Here is a 10,858-nt window from a genome sequence, read left to right as displayed (position 1 = left end):
TTACATAATTTATGCAGAAGCATACAATACATTTTTGGACTCAACTTGTTGTGCTGTGCTCACTTAAACAGGAAGGTGGCGCAGTGGTCATTTGTGGAGTTATGGTGCTTTCAAGACAACTCGGGGGAAAAAAAGGTTGAATCGTGATGACGTCAGTGATCTTCAGGTCGTAGCTCTAAAAAGAGGCCCGAGTTCCTGATTTACAATTCTGAGTTGGATGAAAGTTCAAAATGCATTTTCCCAGTCGTAGCTCGTTCTTCACGAGTTCCCAGTTGTTTTGAACTCACTAAAGTCAGATTTTGTAGTTCCGAGTTAACAGTTGTTTTGACCGCGGCACAAATCATGCTTCATTGACAGCATAGCCAATGTTGAATGTTTATCATTTTAAACTAGGAAAAGAGACCCTTAATCTTAAACTTAGGACCACACAGCCACAGCCACTCCACTGAATAGCAGGCTAATGATTGCTTTGCAACACTTGCAGTGATTCCTCCCAAATCTAGCCACTGATTCCTTCCAAATCACTCATTGTTGAAATTGCGATTTCCAACTTGTTGTGTAATGTTTATGTCCAACGGCCGATGAGCACCGATACATTTAAAAAAATAAATATATTTTTTACTTTTATCCCCTTATTTTTTTACCTCTTTTTCTCCCCAATTTCGTGATATCCAGTTGGTAGTTACAGTCTTGTCTCATCACTGCGACTCCCGTACGGACACGGGAGAGCCGAAGGTCGAGAGCCAGCCAAACCCTCCCGTAACCCGGACGACATGGGCCAATTGTGCACCGCCCCATGGGTCTCCCGGTCGTGGCCGGCTGCGACAGAGCCTGGAATCAAACCAATCTCTAGTTGCACAGCTAGCACTGCGATGCAGTGCCTTAGACCACTGCGCCACTCTGAAGATGCACCGATACATTTTATCTATAATTTCTCTCCATTATTTATCTTCATATGACAAGGATTAAAAAGGATTTGCCAGTAGATTGTCGACTTGATTCATGATGATGACTGCTAGCTAAGATTTTGAAAGTAGTCCAATCAAAGCTACTGTATATATATCGTGATTTGACGTCAATTTAATCTGTGGTCAATGACCTTGAGCCTTCTTGGATGGGCACTTGTAACTCTGGCTTGCCCCACCACCACCAGAAAGCACTAAACTAGGCTGAAACACCTGCATTTTGGAGCTGACTTACTCAAGAAAACAAAAAAGTTTGTTTTGTATTCAGCTTTATTAACTCAATAATATATATATATTTTACATTGTTTGCACACTGGCATGTGACACGTATTAATGCCAAAATAACATGCAAAATAGGCAAGCCTTTTTTTGTCTCTGCCCCACCTGCCCTGAATGACGGGTCACCACTGAAGGGGAGACAGATATAGACATATACGGAAGATATCAGAGGACAGCCACTGGTGTGTCCACATTTATGTGTCCACATTTACAGAAGGGTGTGACTAAATCTAGGTGTCAGACTTGTAACATGGTGTTGTTGGGGTCAAATGTCTATGATAGACGGGTCAAATAAAAAAGGGAAAGTGAGGTAGAACAGAGAAATAGAAGAGAGCCACAGAGGGAGACAGTGGTAGAAAGAGAGAGAGCAGGGAGAGTGAGATACAGAGGAGAGAGACAGACAGAGACAAAGCATGAGACCAAGAGAAAAGAGTGATGGTGAATTGAGGATGTGTGTGTGTGTGTGTGTGTGTGTGTGTGTGTGTGTGTGTGTGTGTGTGTGTGTGTGTGTGTGTGTGTGTGTGTGTGTGTGTGTGTGTGTGTGTGTGTGGATTAGTGTGTGCAGCGGGGCCGGGGCCGGCAGCAGGCAGCTGAGCAGAACCAGCCAGCCCTCACAAACCAATCAGGCCTTCATTAGGCCGGGCGGGAGGGATCGATGGGCAGCCTGCATCAATTAAACAGGACCCACACCACACACACCTAGGTTACACAACGCTTAACACACCCACACCACACACACCTAGGTTACACAACGCTTACCACACCCACACACCTACACCACACACACCTAGGTTACACAACGCTTACCACACCCACACACCTACACCACACACACCTAGGTTACACAACGCTTAACACACCCACACCACACACACCTAGGTTACACAACGCTTACCACACCCACACACCTACACCACACACACCTAGGTTACACAACGCTTAACACACCCACACCACACACACCTAGGTTACACAACGCTTACCACACCCACACCACACACACCTAGGTTACACAACGCTTACCACACCCACACACCTACACCACACACACCTAGGTTACACAACGCTTACCACACCCACACACCTACACCACACACACCTAGGTTACACAACGCTTAACACACCCACACCACACACACCTAGGTTACACAACGCTTACCACACCCACACACCTACACCACACACACCTAGGTTACACAACGCTTACCACACCCACACACCTACACCACACACACCTAGGTTACACAACGCTTAACACACCCACACCACACACACCTAGGTTACACAATGCTTACCACACCCACACCACACACACCTAGGTTACACAACGCTACCACACCCACACACCTACACCACACACACCTAGGTTACACAACGCTTAACACACCCACACCACACACACCTAGGTTACACAATGCTTACCACACCCACACCACACACACCTAGGTTACACAATGCTTACCACACCCACACCACACACACCTAGGTTACACAACGCTTACCACACCCACACCACACACACCTAGGTTACACAACGCTTACCACACCCACACACCTACACCACACACACCTAGGTTACACAACGCTTAACACACCCACACCACACACACCTAGGTTACACAATGCTTACCACACCCACACCACACACACCTAGGTTACACAACGCTTACCACACCCACACACCTACACCACACACACCTAGGTTACACAACGCTTACTACACCCACACCACACACACCTAGGTTACTCAACGCTTACCACACCCACACCACACACACCTAGGTTACACAACGCTACCACACCCACACCACACACACCTAGGTTACACAACGCTTACCACACCCACACCACACACACCTAGGTTACACAACGCTTACTACACCCACACCACACACACCTAGGTTACACAACGCTTACCACACCCACACACCTACACCACACACACCTAGGTTACACAACGCTTACCACACCCACACCACACACACCTAGGTTACACAACGCTTACTACACCCACACCACACACACCTAGGTTACACAACGCTTACCACACCCACACACCTACACCACACACACCTAGGTTACACAACGCTTACCACACCCACACCACACACACCTAGGTTACACAATGCTTACCACACCCACACCACACACACCTAGGTTACACAACGCTTACCACACCCACACACCTACACCACACACACCTAGGTTACACAACGCTTACCACACCCACACCACACACACCTAGGTTACACAACGCTTACCACACCCACACCACACACACCTAGGTTACACAACGCTTAACACACCCACACCACACACACCTAGGTTACACAATGCTTACCACACCCACACCACACACACCTAGGTTACACAACGCTTACCACACCCACACCACACACACCTAGGTTACACAACGCTTACCACACCCACACACCTACACCACACACACCTAGGTTACACAACGCTTACCACACCCACACCACACACACCTAGGTTACACAACGCTTAACACACCCACACCACACACACCTACGTTACACAACGCTTACCACACCCACACACCTACACCACACACACCTAGGTTACACAACGCTTACCACACCCACACACCTACACCACACACACCTAGGTTACACAACGCTTACTACACCCACACCACACACACCTAGGTTACTCAACGCTTACCACACCCACACCACACACACCTAGGTTACACAACGCTTACCACACCCACACCACACACACCTAGGTTACACAACGCTTACCACACCCACACACCTACACCACACACACCTAGGTTACACAACGCTTACTACACCCACACCACACACACCTAGGTTACACAACGCTTACCACACCCACACCACACACACCTAGGTTACGCAACGCTTACCACACCCACACACCTACACCACACACACCTAGGTTACACAACGCTTACCACACCCACACCACACACACCTAGGTTACACAACGCTTACCACACCCACACACCTACACCACACACACCTAGGTTACACAACGCTTACTACACCCACACCACACACACCTAGGTTACACAATGCTTACCACACCCACACCACACACACCTAGGTTACGCAACGCTTACCACACCCACACACCTACACCACACACACCTAGGTTACACAACGCTTACCACACCCACACACCTACACCACACACACCTAGGTTACACAATGCTTACCACACCCACACACCTACACCAAACACACCTAGGTTACACAACGCTTACCACACCCACACACCCACACCACACACACCTAGGTTACACAACGCTTACCACACCCACACACCTACACCACACAACTCAAGACACATGCCTTCCCTACACAATGCAACACACAATTACGCTACCCAACACTACACACACCTTCAGGCTATACACACACCTTCGCTACACAAACTACACAATTCTACAAACACTAAACAACAGTACAGACACACCACACATGCTACACACAACTACAACACAATATACACACTATACTAAGCATATAATATATACAGTTGAAGTGGGAAGTTTACATACAGTTAGGTTGCTGTCAGTAAAACTCGTTTTTCAACCACTCCACAAATTTCTTATTAACAAACTATAGTTTGTTATGACACAAGTCATTTTTCCAACAATTGTTTACAGACAGATTATTTCACTTATAATTCACTGTATCATAATTCCACTGGGTCAGAAGATTACAGAAGATTACATACACTAAGTTGACTGTGCCTTTAAACAGCTTGGAAAATTCCAGAAAATTATGTCATGGCTTTAGAAGCTTCTGATAGGCTAAGTGACATCATTTGAGTCAATTGGAGGTGTACCTGTAGATGTATTTCAAAGCCTACCTTCAAACTCAGTGCCTCTTTGCTTGACATCATGGGAAGATCAAAAGAAATCAGCCAAGATCTCAGAAAAAAATGTAGACCTCCAGAAGTCTGGTTCATCCTTGGGAGCAATTTCCAAACACCTGAAGGTACCACGTTCATCTGTACAAACAATAGCACGCAAGTATAAACACCATGGGACCAGGCAGCCGCCATACCGCTCAGGAAGGAGACGTGTTCTGTCTCCTAGAGATGAACGTACTTTGGTGCGAAAAGTGCAAATCAATCCCAGAACAACAGCAAAGGACCTTGTGAAGATGCTTGAGGAAACAGGTACAAAAGTATCTATATCCACAGTAAAACGAGTCCTATATCGACATAACCTGAAAGGCTGCTCAGCAAGGAAGAAGCCACTGCTCCAAAACCGCCATAAAAAAGCCAGACTACGGTTTGTAACTGAACATGGGGACAAAGATTGCACTTTTTGGAGAAATGTCCTCTGGTCTGATGAAACAAAAATATAACTTTTTGGCCATAAGGACCATTGTTATGTTTGGAGAAAAAAGGGGGAGGCTTGCAAGCCCGAAGAACACCACCCCAACCGTGAAGCACGGGGGTGGCAGCATCATGTTGTGGGGGTGCTTTGCTGCAGGAGGGACTGGTGCACTTCACAAAATAGATGGCATCATGAGGACGGAACATTATGTGGATATATTGAAGCAACATCTCAAGACATCAGTCAGGAAGTTAAAGCTTGGTCGCAAATGGGTCTTCCAAATGGACAATTACCCCAAGCATACTTCCAAAGTTGTGGCAAAATGGCTTAAGGACAGCAAAGTCAAGGTATTGGAGTGGCCATCATAAAGCCCTGACCTCAATCCCATAGAAATGTGTGGGGAGAACTGAAAAAGCATGTGCGAGCAAGGAGGCCTACAAACCTGACTCAGTTACACCAGCTCTGTTAGGAGGAATGGGCCATATTTCACCCAACATATTTTGGGGAGCTTGTGGAAGGCTACCTGAAATGTTTGACCCAAGTTAAACAATTTAAAGGCAATGCTACCAAATACTAATTGAGTGTATGTAAACTTCTGACCCACTGGGAATGTGATGAAAGAAATAAAATCTGTAATAAATCATTCTCTCTACTATTATTCTGACATTTCACATTCTTAAAATAAAGTGGTGATCCTAACTGACCTAAGACAGGGCATTTTTACCAGGATTAACTGTCAGGAATTGTGAAAAACTGAGTTTAAATGTATTTGGCTAAGGTGTATGCAAATGTCCGACTTCAACTGTGTGTGTGTGTATATATATGTATATATGTGTATATATATATATGTATATATGTATATGTATATATATATATATATATATGTACACATATATATGTGTGTGTGTGTGTGTGTGTGTGTGTGTGTGTGTGTGTGTGTGTGTGTGTGTGTGTGTGTGTGTGTGTGTGTGTGTGTGTGTGTGTGTATGCTCACAGACCACAAGCATCTACCCTACACACTAGTATTAAACACTAGACACTATAGAACATCTGAATACATACACCACTATAATATACCATACATCCAGAGAAATACAGTACATTAATATAGGACACCACACACATAGGATATAGATCAGCTGCAGTAATATGAAATGGTACATGTTATATGAGAATGGCAATTTAAACCACTGAACATCTTACAGACTGTGGCTTTAAGGTGTTAAAACCCACAATCATCTGTACATGTTTTTTCAGTATTCTTTATCCTTGTATGATTGACGACAAGAAATAAAAACACTACAAGCACTATAAGGATTTCAGTAAATCCAGGCAATTTACAGACAGCGATCCACAAAAAACTGGCAATCTTTTAGGGGGAATGTCTGGGTCCTGATAACAAACAATGAGAACTTTCCAGAGCATTACCTCACAACGAGGCCTCCACTCAACCCGTGATCTGTCCAAACGCACTTTGAGACTCACACAAACACTCACAGCATCGATAACACCCAATTACACACACGCTCGCACATGGTGGGTCCTGAACACACAATTACACGCGCTCCGGACAAACCTTTATTAACACTCAATTACACACGCGCATAAATCACCAACCAAGCGCGCACTCAGCGCGAACACACACACAGACAGGAGCATTTCACTCCCTGTCCCTCGCACAAACCATAGGCTGAAATACATTCTACAAACAAGAACCCACCCTGAAATAAACGTGTCTGTTTTGGACGATTACCGGGCCACGCTTCCTGAGCCCTATGCGTCACCTGCGCAACGCGGCATTGACACGTCAGTCTCCCGCGGCTAACGCAATGTGACAGTGTTTAGATTATAATATCTGGCCCGTATTACTGAGCATTAACGCCATTACTGCGCCCCGCCCTCACCAAAGACGCTCAGGTGGGCCACTCGGGCTGAGAGAGAGAAACATGAGGAAATTGAGAAAATTCATTGAGGAAAGAGGGAGGAGGGAAAAAACGAGCGATGTGTGAATAGGAAAACAGAAATGGTCAAATCAGTTTAGTTCCCTATTCGAATAGTATTTTGGTGATTCTGGAAGAGAATGTCAACATTTGACAATTAACTGGGAAAGAGTTTTGGTTGATTTTATGGTTTTCAGAGGGGTTATTGTTTGAAGGGCCCTAGTATTGTAGGCCCTAGTACTGTAGGCCCTAGTATTGTAGGCCCTAGTATTGTAGGCCCTAGTACTGTAGGCCCTAGTACTGTAGGCCCTAGTATTGTAGGCCCTAGTATTGTAGGCCCTAGTACTGTAGACCCTAGTACTGTAGGCCCTAGTATTGTAGGCCCTCGTATTGTAGGCCCTAGTACTGTAGGCCCTAGTACTGTAGGCCCTAGTATTGTAGACCCTAGTATTGTAAGCCCTAGTATTGTAAGCCCTAGTATTGTAGGCCCTAGTATTGTAGGCCCTAGTATTGTAGGCCCTAGTATTGTAGGCCCTAGTACTGTAGGCCCTAGTACTGTAGGCCCTAGTATTGTAGGCCCTAGTATTGTAGGCCCTAGTATTGTAGGCCCTAGTACTGTAGGCCCTAGTACTGTAGGCCCTAGTATTGTAGGCCCTAGTATTGTAGGCCCTAGTACTGTAGGCCCTAGTACTGTAGGCCCTAGTATTGTAGGCCCTAGTATTGTAGGCCCTAGTATTGTTGGCCCTAGTACTGTAGGCCCTAGTATTGTAGGCCCTAGTATTGTAGGCCCTAGTATTGTAGGCCCTAGTATTGTAGGCCCTAGTATTGTAGGCCCCAGTACTGTAGGCCCTAGTATTGTAGGCCCTAGTATTGTAGGCCCTAGTATTGTAGGCCCTAGTATTGTAGGCCCCAGTACTGTAGGCCCTAGTATTGTAGGCCCTAGTATTGTAGGCCCTAGTATTGTAGGCCCTAGTATTGTAGGCCCTAGTATTGTAGGCCCTAGTATTGTAGGCCCCAGTACTGTAGGCCCTAGTATTGTAGGCCCTAGTATTGTAGGCCCTAGTATTGTTGGCCCTAGTATTGTAAGCCATTTAGTGAGCAGATTAACTTGCCACCTAAACCTGGATGCCATCAAAAATATCCATATTCTTAATGGAAAGGGTTGAAAAGATGCTCTCATTAAATGTGTGTGTTTGTGTCTCTGTGTGTCTGTGTGTCTGTGTGTGTGTGTGTGTATGTGTGTGTGTGTGTGTGTGTGTGTGTGTGTGTGTGTGTGTGTGTGTGTGTGTGTGTGTGTGTGTGTGTGTGTGTGTGTGTTGTGTGTAACACAAGAGAGAAAGAGAGAGAGGGAATGAGTATGTTTTCTTTACTTTAGTTTGGAGGGGTGGTTTTAGGTAATAACAATAACTAAATGAGGAGGGGGAGCCAAACCCAACCCAATGGATATAAAGCCATTTTAACAATGAACAGCTGAACAAGCACCATCACTTCATATGATTTAGTGTTTACACTGAGCCACGTTCCGCTTCATATTGCTTTTCTCAGCCTTCATTTGTTTCTCACAAAGAAAACACTTATTATCGCAGCCTTGTTGTTTTAATTAGGGAAATTAATACATACGAAAAAATTAATATGGCCTGCACCCTCCAGAAAGTAGCACCCACCCAGGCCTAGCTGCGTCCATGCCTCCCTGCCTGGGATGTATTTGCACACTGTAATTAACACTTAATAAGTAAGTGATTCATTATGATTAGTGTGCGGATTCGCCGTAATGGCCTCTCTCTGTGCTAGCAATCAACCTCACCCTGTTTACCCGTTCGTGGATCTCTCTATCCGTCTCTGTCTTTACACACGCTCATCTCCTCCCCAATCTACATATCCGCCACTGTTCTTCGTGCCCCTCAATCCCTCTGTTAGTGACGGAGGGCCATTGGCTTTGTCTCGCTCCATCCATCTGAGCGTCATTAGCCACGCAGAGACTGATGCAGGCTGGGGAGGAACCAGAGCCGTCATCACACTGAGGGATCACTCACTAAGTGGTCCAGGTATGACATGAAATGGCACAAGTGTGTGTACATTACTGTATTTGTACTTGGGCTATTGTTTTTCAACAGAACATGAAGAAAATAGCTGGAGTGCGTATTTTAAGAGTTGGTGGTGGTGGGGGGGTGATGGTGGTGTATAGAATAAAGCCTCATATAATGAAGGAATCACTTATTATCACTCATCAAGTGGGGGATGTGTTGTGGGGTTGCACACAGGCGCCATGTGAGGAGAGGATCATACATTTTTGGGGCACTAATAGGAGACACCATCTTGTGATGAGGGGATCATTTTGGGACTCCTTACTGGCAGAGAGAGGGATGGACGGAATCATCAATCGTCAAGGAGTAGGGGAAGAGGGGTTTGTTGGTGATGTTGTCAATAATCAAAGGCCTATGCCAAAGGGCTCTGGTAGTGCCTACATTAAGAAGAACAAGAGAGAACATACAACTATGCACACTTCAGGGAGGTGAGAGAGAGGTGCATGGACCTTCTACAACTCCAGGTTCTAAACCCAAACAATCCGGTTGAAGATCCATGTGAGCTATTCTTGACAGCAGTTTGCCTGAGTCATTATATACAGTCAAAGAACGGGTTCTTTTTTTCTCTCCTTCCTTGCTCCTTCCCTCCCAATAGAATGTTCCTCACTGCAAAAAATATTTATTGGTCATTTTAGCCCCTTTGGGAGCATGCGGCGATCAATTCTCTCTTCTCTTCATGATGGTCTTAGAGCTTGGCCACAGGAGTTTGACCTTCTCTAAAAGATCTATCCATTTATCTGTCCATCCTGCTACCTACCTATTAATGTTTTCATATTGCTTCTGGGTTTCTGGCGCCTGTTGACGATATAGACTCGTGTTCATCAAGCCATTATCTCTGTCTGTTTGTGCAATTATATGCCTTGGTCCTAAAGCGGGGCCAAAATCAGCCAGGAAAGAAAATGACAGGTCATTGTTGAGAATATGCACTTGAGACAGAGGGAAATACATTGTGAGGCTTGTGATGGTGGGATACAGGGAAGAGCAAGGTCAGGCTGAGGGTAAATTACATATCACATTACCTAGTGGGGGTCACCCAATTCCTCCCAATCTTTCACCATCCTCACCACAGTAACAGCTCTTTCTGTCTTGTTCCGTCCATCTGTCCGTCCGTCTATGCATCTGTCTGTTAACAGTATTGTAAACATTAAAGCTAATGTCCGGGACTACTATCAGCAGCAACAGTTTCAGGACCTTGGACAGCAACCCCGGCAGGCACTGTCAGACTATAGCCACATTTCAGCACTGGACAGC

Source organism: Salmo salar, chromosome ssa02, assembly GCF_905237065.1.
Source record: "Salmo salar chromosome ssa02, Ssal_v3.1, whole genome shotgun sequence".
Taxonomy (NCBI): domain Eukaryota; kingdom Metazoa; phylum Chordata; class Actinopteri; order Salmoniformes; family Salmonidae; genus Salmo; species Salmo salar.
The sequence above is the reverse complement of the archived record's forward strand: the minus strand, read 5'-3'. Positions refer to the sequence as shown.